Here is a 14,356-nt window from a genome sequence, read left to right on the forward strand (position 1 = left end):
AAGAGTTACAGGCACTTCCCTGGTGGCACAGTGGTTAAGAATCTGCCTGCCAGTTCAGGGGACACGGGTTCGAGCCCTGGTCCGGGAAGATCCCACATGACGCGGAGCAACTAAGCCCGTGCGCCACAGCTACTGAGCCTGCGCTCTACAGCCCGCAAGCCACAACTACTGAGCCCGTGTGCCACAACTACTGAAGCCTGTGCACCTAGAGCCCGTGCTCTGCAACAAGAGAAGCCACCGCAATGAGAAGCCCGTGCACCGCAACGAAGAGTAGCCCCTGCTCGCCACAACTAGAGAAAGCCTGCGCGCAGCAACGAAGACCCAACGCAGCCAAAAATAAATAAATAAATTAATTAATTAATTAATTTAAAAAAAGAAGTTACAACTGCACTGGGGACACGGAAGTTAAGATCTCTTCAAGGTGCTCACAGTCTAATCTAGTAGAGGGCGACAGACAGAGGGAAAAAAACCCTACACATTTGGAAAAGAGTGTAGCAAGTGAAATAATTCAATTAAACCCATGTGCCAAGCAGATGGCAAAGAGGATAGGGCTGGGCAAGGCCTTGCTCCTCATAGACTCCCAACCAGCTGGCAAATGGTATAATGACCTGGCACATGTTAGGTGCTTGACGGCAGAAAGAAAGACACCGAAAAGTCAGGAAGAGCCATTAGACAGACAAGTGACCTGACAATAGGAACACTTTAACAAATCATTGCCCTAGCAACGTGAGGAGAAGTTTGTTTTTCTTATTTTTCATGCTGCCATTATGTAAAGCCTACTGAGTGTCAAGTCTAGTTCCCAGACGCTGTGGCTCCAGACAGGCAGGCTTCCTCACCCTGCCCTCAAATAACTCCAGGCCGCCCTTGCAACTCTCTCTCTCCTTGTTTCCCCCAGACCTTCAATAGTAAATCCCCAACTAGGTGATAGGAGATTATCTGATTAAAGTCATTCACACTAAGGCGAGAATGAGGCTTAATCCTTCAAAAGTGTTTGCTCTGACAAAAGGATAGCTTGTTAACCCTAATGAACTGCTAACAGGCAGAAGTTGGAGGGCTCTATGGGTCCCTCCTCCTCACTTTCCCAGACTCCCCAACCCCTCGTCCTTCGCTTTCTATTTCCCCTCCTGAAATAAAGGAAGAAGGGAAACTGGTGAATTCAGCAATATTATAGATTCCTATTACACACATTATCTCTTTGAACCCTCACAAGAGACGTGTGAGATGGTATTTATGAGGCCCTCCTAGAAATGAGGAGACTGAAACTAGGGCAGTGGTTCTTGACTTTGGCTACATTTTGGATCCATAGAGTACAACCGTCTATCTCTGGGTTGCAATTAAATCAGAATTTCTGGGAGTGGCACCCAAGCACCAATTTTTTTTTTTAAAGAACTTTTTTTTTTTTTTAAATATCCTCAAGGTTTTTATTTATTTATTTTTGGCTGCGTTGGGTCTTTGTTGCTGCGCACGGGCTTTCTCTAGTTGCGGTGAGTGGGGACTGCTCTTCATTGCGGTGCGCGCGCTTCTCATTGCGGTGGCTTCTCTTGTTGCGGAGCACGGGCTCTAGGTGCGCGGGCTTCAGTAGTTGTGGCTCGCGGGCTCTAGAGCGCGGGCTCAGTAATTGTGGCTCACGGGCTTAGCTGCTCTGCAGCATGTGGGATCTTCCCGGACCAGAGCTCGAACCCATGTCCCCTGCATTGGCAGGCGGATTCTTAACCACTGCGCCACCAGGGAAGTCCCCACCAATATTTGTTTTAAGTTTCTCAGATGATCCCGCTGTGCAGCCAAGGCTTCCTACTGCTGAGCTAGAGTTTATGAAATAAAATCCCTCAGAATCATTGGCAGTGCACGGACCTGCTCTGTTCCCTCCCCTTGGCAAGTTTGTCTGGCGCAATAGAAACAGTGTTCTCTGCAGGAAACATTCTCTCAAATCGAGTTTAGGTTTGCCCACATGCATGTAGAAATGCAGGAGGCAGGCTAGTTGTGGGGAGGTTAGATGCTGCGGCGCCTTTGTCATGCACCTGGTTGGACATGGTGCTCCTTAGGCCACCAAAATATGTCTCACTTTATGCCACGTAAGCATCAGTGAACTGTGGGCTTAAAAACAAGCTAGAGAAACAATCAAGCCCACACAGAGGATAATCCTACATGTTCTATAAGGCTTAGGTTGCTGTTTGCTTAAAATTCTATACCCTGCCTCTTTCTGAGAAACTGGGATCATGAGCACAGTTGAGAATGACATCAGGGCCTCTGAGTATCCTGGGCCACTTCCTTCTGGATTTATTTATATCAGATTAAAGAAAAATATATATATATTCTAGAATATATACATATATGTATATGCATACATATATATGAAAATGTTATATGAATATATATGTATATATGTATATATATGATATTTTTAGAAATAAAAAGTCTGGCAAATTTTAGTATGTTTTATAAATTCACTCAACAAACTAACATAGTTAAATCATAAATACAAATAAATTAATAGGACATTTCTCATTTGAATCTCATTTGCGGGTAATGTTAGAAGTCTTAATTTACTGTCTTTGTGAATGTGCCATCAGCCAGAATGTGGCTCTCCTGGCCACACCTGGCTGGACTCAAATGCCTGTATTTCTGTCACCGGCTTAGCAATGAGTAACTGCTGACAGGACCTGATCCCATCTAGCCTTCTCAGTAATTTATGTATTTCTAGACAATGCTGACCATTCTTCTCCCTTTCAAACTTTTCTGGCCGTAGGCCACCAGCTCACCGGTAGCTGCTGCATTTTCACTCTAAGTCGTTTTGCTGTCAACTTTCCTATCTGGTCCACAAATAGTCACTGAGCACCTGGCATAATTCTGGCCTTTCCTGGAACCTGAGGCTACAGGGGGTGTAACACTAGACCCCAAGCCTCTTGAAACATACAGTCCCACAGGGGCAATAGATATGAAATAATAAGTAATTATAATCAATTAAGTAAACAATACAAATTTGCAAAGTGTAGTGAATGGGAAGGAAAAAAATGTGAACAGGTGAATCTAAACTCAAAAGACAGACAATTATTATTTTTATGATCTCCCCTTTATTTCACTGAATTCAAACATCTGAAATTATAGCTCTGTGAGAGCCACCACAGTACTTTAACTACACATCTACACTGCTTGAATTCCTCCTCATTTGTAAGACAGAATTCTATTACTGGTTGTGTGACACAGTGACTTTATTTCTGTTAAGATGAAGGGTGTCCACCACACAGCCCCCGAGGGCAAGGTTTAAAGAAATCTGTGACTGATCATTACTACTCTGCCCTTGTTGTGTTCTTTGGTGTTTACTTTCATTCATTTCCTGGGTGTAATCTTTTAAGGCTATGACATCTACAGACAAAGCCAGCTTCTCTCTCACACTTTTGGAGAGTATAGTGTGTCAGCTTTTGAATTAATATATGAAAATACACTTGTATTATCTTTGTTTTTGTCAAAGTTACAGGCTTTTTTTATCCTTGTTCCTGATGTAAAAATTTTTTTTACTATTCCTGGATATAAAAGGTAATATGTGCTTATTTTAAATAACGTATCAAGTGCCTTTGATAGGAGTTTATTAATTCTGTTCAGGTGCCACCGTAAAGATGTTTATGCATGATTATTCTAGACTAGCAATAGAGTGGTAGTGTACAACTCCTACCCACATGCTTACTCCCATGCACAATGTAACTTCCTTCCAAGCTTCAAGACGCCCACGTTCCTGCAAAAGCACTTTCCTACCTGTCATTTAGTCTTTACAATTAAATAAAGAAAAAAGTAACTGTATAAAAGAGGCTGGCCACTCTGAGCCTCTCTTTTCATAAAGTCTTTCTTCTCTAAAGATACTCGAAATTACAGACTTAGCCAGAACAGTTTTTCTCCTTGTGATGACTTTGAAGTCTGTTTATTCTCACAATATACTGGTAGGTCTTTCTTGGAAGAAGCTGTAAACACTTCGTCAGGTCCCTAAATACTGAAAACTCTACATGGTCCCTAGAAGTTAACTCAGATTAGACTTGAACTTGTAGAAAAGGGCATATTTGTCACCAAATATCCAATTTATGTAAAGCAGCCAAATTATTAGGAAAACGGAGTACATGGATGATACTTGGCACAATTTTGGATATCTTCCTTACCATGATGGAAGAAGACAACTGAAGTAAGTCTATTTCATTTATGACTAACTTACTGGGTGACTAAAGGGAACACACTGTCTACTTTGGGGTTATTGGCAACAGGTATACACATGCCAAATATGACACATGGGCCAGTTTCCACTGGCAAGAGTCACGGCTGCTGCCACCTTGCCCCTCTGCCTGTGTTGTTGCATGTTCTTGAAACAAGGCATATCCATCTCCCCCAGCCTCGTGCAATGACCTGTGTTTGCACCACACTCTTTAGAAGAATCAGGTTAAAAAACAGGGGGTAATTTTTCAAAAGCTGCTGCTCTGCCCATGACCTTGGCTCCTGTGAGATAAAAGAGTCTTTGGAGTCTACTAGACATGAGATTCTGGACAGTCTCTCCAAGTCTCAGTTTCCTGTGAACTTAAAATGTCTACTTCATAAAATTGTGCTGATGAATGACTTCATGAGAATTAACCTAACATGGGTGAGGCATTTGATAAGTTATAGCTATTGCTATTATTTTAAGTGGATAGTAATTACGAATTTTAAAATCTAGAATATTTAAAGAACAAGCTCAGTTTAAACTTGTCTTTTCAAAATATGACGATTAAAATCACATTACAACTTTAAGAAATTTACAGCTATTTTTCACAAAATGAAAAGACATTTCCTCTTACAGTTTTTTGAATAGACAGGTAGGATGTAATTAAAAAGGGAATCCCAGATGCTCCCTGGAATGATAAACAGGCACTTGAGAAACATCTTTCTTAATTGGCCAGTGAACAGCTTTCTTTTGTCCAACTTTCCCCACCCACTTTACAAGGGAAATCATAAGAAGGACAAGACAAGCCAAGCAAAAGGCATCTACCACTTTAGGGACTTCCCTCGTGGCACAGTTAACCAATGCAGGGGACAAGGGTTCGAACACTGGTCCGAGAAGATCCCACATGCCACGGAGCAACGAAGCCCGTGCACCACAACTACTGAGCCTGCGCTCTAGAGCCCGTGAGCCACAACCACTGAGCTCGCGTGCTGCAACTACTGAAGCTCGTGTGCCTAGGGCCCATGCTCCGCAACAAGAGAAGCCACCACAAGGAGAAGCCTGTGCACCGCAAGGAAGAGTAGCCCCCTCTCGCCGCAACTAGAGAAAGCCCGCGCACAGCAACGAAGACCCAACACAGCCATAAATAAAAAAATAAAAAAATAGAGTTTAAATTAAAAAAAAAAAGACATCTACCACTTTAAAGAACAGTTTATATGCACAGTTGCATGGAAACCACTTCCTTTGGAACCGAACGTGAAATTATGATTTTTTTTTAACCCAGTCAAAGCTGTTGCCACAGGATAAAAATTTCGTTGTCTACTTGCTTCTTTTAAGTAACACTAGCCAAGAGATCCTTTCAGACATAGCTTCCCCTTTTTCAGATTTTACTCCTACCTCCCTGAAAAAAATATATCTCTCAACTTCATCAGAACAAACATGCTCAGAACTCGACGAGGAGAAAATAATGATTATGTGTTGCTAAGTACTATTTAGTAACAAAGGCTTGGGCCACAGGAATGATGACATCACCCGCAGAAAGAGGAACATTTACACTTTTGAAAGAGATTCTTTTCCAACATGATGGGTCACCATCAGAAGAACAAAGCCAAATAAGGCAGGAGGAGAGTCTGCTTGGCCTGGAGAAGGCATTCTTAGCATCCAATTCTGGACAACTATCCGCCCCAAGTTAACTAAATAGAGTCACACCCCAAGCCCGCGTGTTCTTTCTGTGCTTCCCTCCTGAATCTTGTTCACGTCAGCAAACATGTACTACTCTTATTGCAGAAAACTTGCAACTCCATAGTTTCAGTAGATTTGCTTCTTGGTTAAGCTGCCCAACTATAGTAAGTGGCAGGTCAGAGAGTGGCTTCATGTTTCAGGACTGGTCTCTAATATTCACACACTGCAGATATTCATGCATTTATTCCCTCATGCACTTGGGAACCACACACCATCTCACACTTTGCATTAATCCAATAACATGGTGAGTCATCACACCCACATATTTACGTTATAGGATGGAATGCACTGCTTAAATTACACATAAGTCATTTGCACCCCTCCACACTTCCCAATACTAGTAGCATAATGGTTTTCTATTTAGGCGTTGTCGGGAGTACTCAAAAGTTAGCTTCTGACTCCTACAGTATCATGTCTGCCTGCCTTGGGGAAATTATGATTGTGTCCCTCTCCATCCCACCCATTGCCATCCTTCTAGCACATACTCAGTTCAAGGTCAGAAGTAGATTTTTTTCTTTGTCAGCTCTTAACCCAAACCAGACAGAGAAGCAGCCATACTAGTTGTAATTCATTTCTTAAGTATAGGGGGAGGCCAATCATTCTTAAATATCGAGTTTGTTTACTCCATTAAAAAAAAAAAGAATATGTCCTTTTCAGTAAGCTAGTTTATATTCCCTTCCCAAATCGTACTCCACCTCCCACCTCCCTCAAAAAGTTGTGTCCAACTAACTCTAGGATTTAAACGGTAGTAATTGGGTCATTTAGAGCTCTTGGGATAATAAAAATAAATCAGAGGAAATTTATAATTACCATGGAAAATGCAAAGTAAGTTACTACTACTTAGAAGAGGAACAGGTTGATACTGCAAGAGTCCCTATCATCACTGGCACTGTGATTTAGGAAGAATAAACAAAGGAACATCTGTTGTCTCCAGGGACTGGAAAACAGCCTTTTCTCTAGTCTTTTCTGCTTCACATCCATGCAGAAACGAAGGTGCCTAATGACCCCATTACCAGACATCAGTGAACCTATCTTCAATGACCACGATTGGGGTCAGTTAGTCCACGGCAATCTTGCTGAAAAATCTTAAGTTGACAAATTTAAATAATATTTGAGACCTTTTCACTTTTATCAAACTCACACCTATTATGGAAATGAAAAGGCAAGAAAATGTAGTTAACCTCTGACGGTAAACTTAGCTTATCTGAAATTTATCTAAATATAATAATTTATCTCCTAAGAAAGCTTTTGACCTATGTAGTAATTCCTGCTTCTCTTCAAACAACAGCTTTTCCTGGCCTGTGTTAAACATAGATAATGAATGGGTCATTCATGTGCTGCTCTACCCCATCCACACATGTGCATGTCCTTGCAAATATTTGCTCACACTGTACAAATCCTTTCCTTGGCCTACAACGTAGGTTCCCTGGCCCTTTGTCCACCTCAGTTCTCCTTAGCTTCATCTGCCACTTCCCTCCGAGGACTGGACTCTTTCTGCTTCTCAGATATGCAGATATGCCAAACTCATTCCTGCCTCTGCACTTGCCCTTGCCCGTTACTCTTCCTGGGCCACTCCTCCCAGAGTCCATGGTTCTCTCAGCCTTCTCATCATTCAGGTCTTGGCTTAAATATTACGCGCTCAGAGAGGCCACGTTGGGAGGCCAGCTGTCTCTCTGTCCTTCTACTTTGCTTAATTTTCTTCGTGCTGCTACCCTCATCTGAAATTCCCTTTTAAAAAATTTACTTGTCTACTGGTTTACTCATTTTCTCTCCCCACTAGACTGAAGGGTAGAATGTTGAGTGTAGAATCTTGGTCCTGTCCATCACTGTTCCCCCAGCATCTAGAACAGTGCTCAATGCATGATGCTTGATGTAGGAATACATGAATAAACACACTTCAAAATGAAAACAGAGTCTTCTCACAAGAATTAAAAATCTTCTCTTCACATAACCCACTTCCTGAGAAGAACCACAAAGTCAGGGTCACCAAATACCTCGTGTGGGAGGACCGTAAAATAGAAAAAAAGTGACCCAATATTAAATTCATGTAATATTAACATATTTTTGGTTCTTTGAAACTTTTCTGAAAATTTCCAAAAAATTTATTATCTCTTTTCTACCGATTAAATGTTGATGGTTCAACTTTAAAGCTGATTCCTTCAGGAAGCCTGTGCCATCACTATACCCAGAAGTATAGCTTTCAATTATTTTGATGTCTCAAAAGGTATATAATATACCTTATATATTTTTCATACTGGGTCTCAAAATCCACTTCTTTTAATATTTCATCTACTAGATTGTAAGATTTCTGAGGCAGGGATTATACCACATAGTCTATAAATTTCTAACAGTATCTAAACCACAGCTCTGCCTACCTTGCTTCTCAATAAATAAGTAGTAGAGGCAGTATAATGCCATGATAAAGACCCCGCTTAGAGAAAGACACACCAAGATCAGTTTTGTGACCATTATCAAGCTACCTCTCTCTGAAGCGCTCTCTTTTTTCTCTTAAATCTGTAAAATGGGAATAATAGTACTAATTTCACAGCGTTGGTGAGGGTATTAAATTAATCATGGGAAGCACCTGACACACAATAATATTTTTAAATGGTACTAAAAAAGAGTACTGAAAAGTGACATACAATGCTACTAAAAACTGGTGCTAAACGTATAATAAAGCTATTATCAGCATCATCACCACCACTGTTATTTGGGGCCTAATAATCTCAAGAACCAAGTTTTATGTTTATAACCTTAAACTTGACATTTTGCACAGGCAAAAAAAAAAAAACAAAATAAACCCAAAACAGTTTTCCTAGAGTAGCTTTATAATCCACTTCAAGACCAAAAATAGAACCAGGAAATAATTACAAAACAATATGTGAACTGCATGCATAGCCATGAGGACAGCACAGACAGATGGTTCATCAAGAAAGTATTCTGGAAGGAGATTGCTCTTCCATCTGGCTTGAAGAAAGCAATGAACCCTAACTGGCCAAGAAGAACGGGCGCATGTTTTTCTTGGTGGTGAGGGCATGGGCAGAAAAAGTGTAGAAGCCATGGGGCAGCAACGCACAGAAATTGCCCCTCTGGGTTCTAAGAGGTTAGTGGCAGCCGCTGTGAACTCATCTCTTTTTAGCTCAGTGGAAAAAAAGCCAACACACGCAAAAAAGAGAACTTCTTGGTCCATTTGTTGTCTCCAGGGACCACTTTTTTGTTTCAGTTCCTTTCACTCAGTGGTAACAGAAGTATCCCCACCTGACAATTGCATGGCAGTTTAGAGCACTGTCATAACCTTGGCTTCTTCCAGACAACCTTGGGAGATAGCTGTTATTTTTATTATGCCTGTACATGAGGCTTAGAAACATCAAAGCCTTTTGCTTAATCATTTATTTGTGCACCTACTGTACTCCATGCAGTGTTCTAGATACTGAGGATATATCATGAACAAAACAGACCAAATCCCCTACCCTCATGGAACTTACATTCTAGTGGGAGGAACAGACAATAAATAATTGAATAAAGAAATAAAGATGAAAATTTTATTTAGTATTAAGTGCTATCTAGAAAATTTAAATGGGGAAAAGGATAGAGAGTGACTGGGGTAGGGACACTACAATAAAATGTTTGGTTGGTTATGGAAGACAACCCTTTGGAGGAACATTTGAGCAGAGGTCTGAATAAAGAATGACTGTGTCATGATAATATGTGTGGGAAGAGCATGCCATGAAAAGAGAAGGAAGGGCATGTGCCAAGTCCCTGAGTCAGAAATGAGGTTAAGATACCCTAGGAGCAAAATGAAGAGTGGAGTCAGAGCATAGTGAGTGAAGGCATGAGAGGCAGGATATGAAGGAGGAGATGTAGGTGGAGGACAAGATATATATACTACCAGGAAAAATTTGAATTTTATCCCAATTAAAATAGGAAGCCATTGAAGAATTTTGAGCAGCGAGTTATATGATATGATTTATGTTTTAAAGAGTCATGCTGGCAAGGATGCATGAGTAGAAAAAGAGAAATTTCTTAGGAGGCTACAAGAAGAACAGAGATGCCTTCAACAGAGATGACAGTGTCTCACATGGTGCTCAAGATGGCAGAAGGGGTAAGCCTGATCAGTGCTGGGATATATTTTGGAAAAATATATTAACAGACTTGCTGATAAGTAGGATGTAGGTGAGGCAAAAGAAGAAATTAATGATGTTTTTGACCTAGATAACTGAGTATAAGATGGTTCCATTTACTGACCAAAGAAGACTGGGGATGGAGCAGAGAAGGGTAGGCAATAAGGAGATTTTTATTTTTTTGGACCTGTTGACTTTGACATATCTGTTAATACCTTTGTGAAGAAGTTTAATAATCACTTTGAGGTATGAATCCAGAAGTTGGCAGAAAGTTAAGGAGGCATGGATTTTTAAAAATTTAAAGGTATGGGACTAGATATCTGGAGAGGGAAGACAAGTAACTTATCTAAGATCCATAGTCAGTAAGTGACAGAATTGAAATTGAAAATGAATCTTTTGACATAGACCCACTTGCTCTTGCTGCCACAAATATTAGAATGTATTCATAGTTATAAGCACTGGAGTAGAATATGGGGGAGGGCTGGGGGCAGGAACATTCTAGAATCACTTATATAGAAGGGTGAGAATTTTTTCCAATGTTTATGGACTACACAAATTCATGGTTACTTCTTATCTTACTTTCTTTTCTAATTATTTTTTGTAAATGTGATGATATACACACAATTAACTTTAAAAAATCTCTGGAATGATAAACTCATAAGGTTGGCCAAGTACTACAGATATCTACTTTCTCATCTGAAATGGTCACTTTTTGCAATATGCAAGAGAATAACTGACTTTAGGCTAAATGTAGACTGCACAGAATTGAAATACAAAGATAAAAGTTCAACCAGCAACTCGAATAGGTATTTCTGAATTGTATCATAACATTTGAATTAGGTTGTATCAAGCTTGTTTAATAGAAATGGCCCCAGGCAAGTAGCAATTCATCTCCATGGCTTAAAAAAAAAAAAAAAAGAGTAAATCAATTCAAAAAATAAAATAAAAGCAAAAAGAATGCAAAGTAAGAAAACTTAAAACTGGAAACAAACTGAAACAAATGAATCTAATTGTATTTTAAATGAATATTATGATAACCCTGACTGAAAAGGAAAAAGACGAGAGAGTGAGGGATGGAGGGAAAGAGGAAGGAAGGAAGGAAAATTTATTCATCCAGTAATTTACAAATACAGTATTTGGTGGGGTATGGGTGTTGGGGGGAGAAGTGCACACAAACTCTGCCCTCTTTTTCAGTAGGTTTGTTTATTGTAGTAGTGGTTTTGGTAAAGCAATTTAGAAATTATTTTAGAGATGTATCATAGGGTTGAGTGCACGAGTAAGCATGTTGATGTTAGGATCCAGGGCTCACACTGTGGAAGGAGGAGCACACAAATATGGAATAGGGAAGGGCAAGAAAGAACTCTACAGGGATAGATTGGAATTGAAGCTATCAGATGAACTCATGATGTCCAAAAGAGACGTGTGTGTATGCATAAGTTTTTACGCATAAGCATTTTTTTGTGTTTATGTCTCTACATATGTATGTGCATTAACATATTTCTCCTGAAAGAGTCAAGAAGCAAAAATATTCAGTGGCCGTGAATATGCTAAACATCCAGATCTGAGCCTCTAACACCATTCCCCACTAAAGGAGATGAGAAATGAATGATTCCAGGGGTGAGACAGGATGGGTACCAGACCAGCCTACAACATCTTCTTTTGCCAGAAAGTAAGAAAGTACTCACTAACATGATGGGGGTGTGCCACAAAGGCATCAGAAGTCAGAAAGAGAGGTCTCCATTGGCTAAATACGGACCGTTTGAGCACCAAAATAATTAAAGCAGTAATGAATTATAACCACTGAAAAGACAGAAATTCATGAGTTCACACCAGTAACAGATAGATACATAAATTAATAATTAAATAAATGGGAGAGAAGAGAGTTCTTTTGCTTACGGTAGAACGCGCAAGACTGACGAAAATGTGCAGGGAGTGCTGGAGTTGGAAAATCATCATTTGGTAACCATTATATTACAGATTGCATCAGATGAGAACATCAGTTAATGCGAAGCCCAACTGGAAATTTTTTCACTAGGAGCCTTCCTAATAGAATGGAGAAATTAAGCAATACCTTGACTAGGTGGCCAAAATTAACACTCCCAGTGTGGGACAGATGAGCATCATGTGCCTCTAGTTGCGATAGCATGAGAGGAACAACATCACCTATATGTGCAGTATTCTAGCAGAAAATGCATAACCACAATCTAACCATGAAAACATGTCAAATACAAAATGAGGAACTCGATGTTAAAAAGCATAGAGAAAAGAGTAGGTGGATAAACTGTATTCTTTAAAATTTTCAATTCTGTAAAAGACAAAGAAATATTGTGGAAATATTCCAGATTAAGGAAGGCTAAAGAGACATTACAACTAAATGTGATTCATGACTCTAGACTGAGTCCTTTACTGGAAGAGGAAATATTATAAAGGGTATTGTTAGATGAATAGCAAAATCGTAATATGGACAAATATGAGATTAAAGTATTGTATCCATGTAAATTTATGAAGTAGATAATTATATGTAACTGTTAAATAAGAGACTTCTATTTTTTAGTAATTACACACTGAAGTAAAGGGTCATGTTGTTTGTAATGTGCCCTCACGTGGTTCAGAAAAAAAAAATGGAGGTAGAAAGATAGAAAGAAAGAATGAGAGCAAATTATAAAGCAAATGGGGTAAAATATTAAGATTAAGCGAACCTGGGTAAGAGTATATGGGAGTTCATTATACCATTTTTATTTTTACAACTTTTTTGAGGTTGAAATTATTTCTAAATAAAAAAGCTTTTAAGTAAAGGAAGTATAACAAGCATTTCTAGTGAGCATTTTAAAAAGTCCATTGCCATCAGCTATCTGATTTTATTTTACGCAGAAAGCCGCCTAATTGCACAGAGAATGTTTTTGCCTCTCCTCTAATTCAGATCTGTTCACCAACACAGGAAAAGAATAAATGCATCTCCTTATATTTTTTTCTTATGAAAAGGAAAAATAAATTGAACTAAGTTATACTTAAAGAAAAATTCTACTAAGTTTATTTTCAGAATCAGAACTGGTGATGTTTCTGCAGATCATATTACCATTTATATCAATAAGAAGAATTTTGAGAATGTGATAATGACTACATACATAAAAGACTAAAGGCTTATGATGAAATATCTGTAAAATAGAATAATAAATTTTCTTTAAATTTGGATTTTAAAATCCAAATTTAGCATTTTCCTCAGTAATACTGAAAAATTAAAACTTATTTCTTGTACACGCATGGAATAACGAAAACATAAAGCTAAAAGCAATTTGGAAAACATCAAATCTAACTGCCTGATTTTAGTTCATGTAAAATAATAAAAAATATCAATGATGTCAGGTAAGTGTTGGAAATATAACAATAATGCTCAAAAAACAAATAATTTGCATTTTAAATATTTTTAAAATTAGTAGTTTTTAAACATTTTTATTGGAGTATAGTTGATTTACAATAAATTAGCAGTGTATTTATTTTCTACAGTGCAGGTGTGTAAATTAGACTGCACTTAACATATTGTTTTAAATGGGAATACTCAGAAATATAAAAGGACTTGCCCTTATTCTTTATGTTTACAGAAATTATTTCTTATATGGAAATGAGATTCATATTCTATCTCACAGACAACACATAGTTCCACAGTGCATATTTTTGGGAAAACAAGAACTTTCCGACTTATTTAGTACATATTTTTATTAATAAAATAAATATGAATATGCTACATGTGGCACTTATTTGGAAGTCATATACATTAAAAATAAATAGAAGATAACAGATGTAGGTGGACACAAATTCGCTTTTAAAATGCTGAAAGACCCACGTTACCTAGATTTAGAGTATTTTTGTTTCTGAATTTAAAACATTGCATCCTTCTTAGTCTGTGCTTAAGCCATAATCTTTCTTTCAGGCAACAAACTTTCTTGTCTTTGCTTTTTTTTTTGCAAATGGGGAAATCGCCAAAAGGAGGGAAAACAAAACAAACAACAAAGAAATGTTTCAGTGTTTCAAAAGTTCTTTTGGAAATCCAGTTATTTATGTCAAAAACAAATAACGTTGTTTCAAAGTAAAATTATTATTTGAAAGACGATATATTCGGGTGGGATAGAGCCCTCTGTTAGCAGCATTCTCTTCTACAGGTGGGCAGTTTTGGGAAGTTCATACTGTGAAAGAGGAGACAGCCAGGGAACTGTGAGATTAGCTGGATCAACCCTGGATCTTGATAGTCTGACAGATCTCCAGCAAGATCACCCACAGGTCACATAGTCAACCGTGTCTTATTAAGACAGGTATAAAATTT

This window comes from Eubalaena glacialis, chromosome 6, assembly GCF_028564815.1.
Source record: "Eubalaena glacialis isolate mEubGla1 chromosome 6, mEubGla1.1.hap2.+ XY, whole genome shotgun sequence".
Lineage (NCBI taxonomy): Eukaryota > Metazoa > Chordata > Mammalia > Artiodactyla > Balaenidae > Eubalaena > Eubalaena glacialis.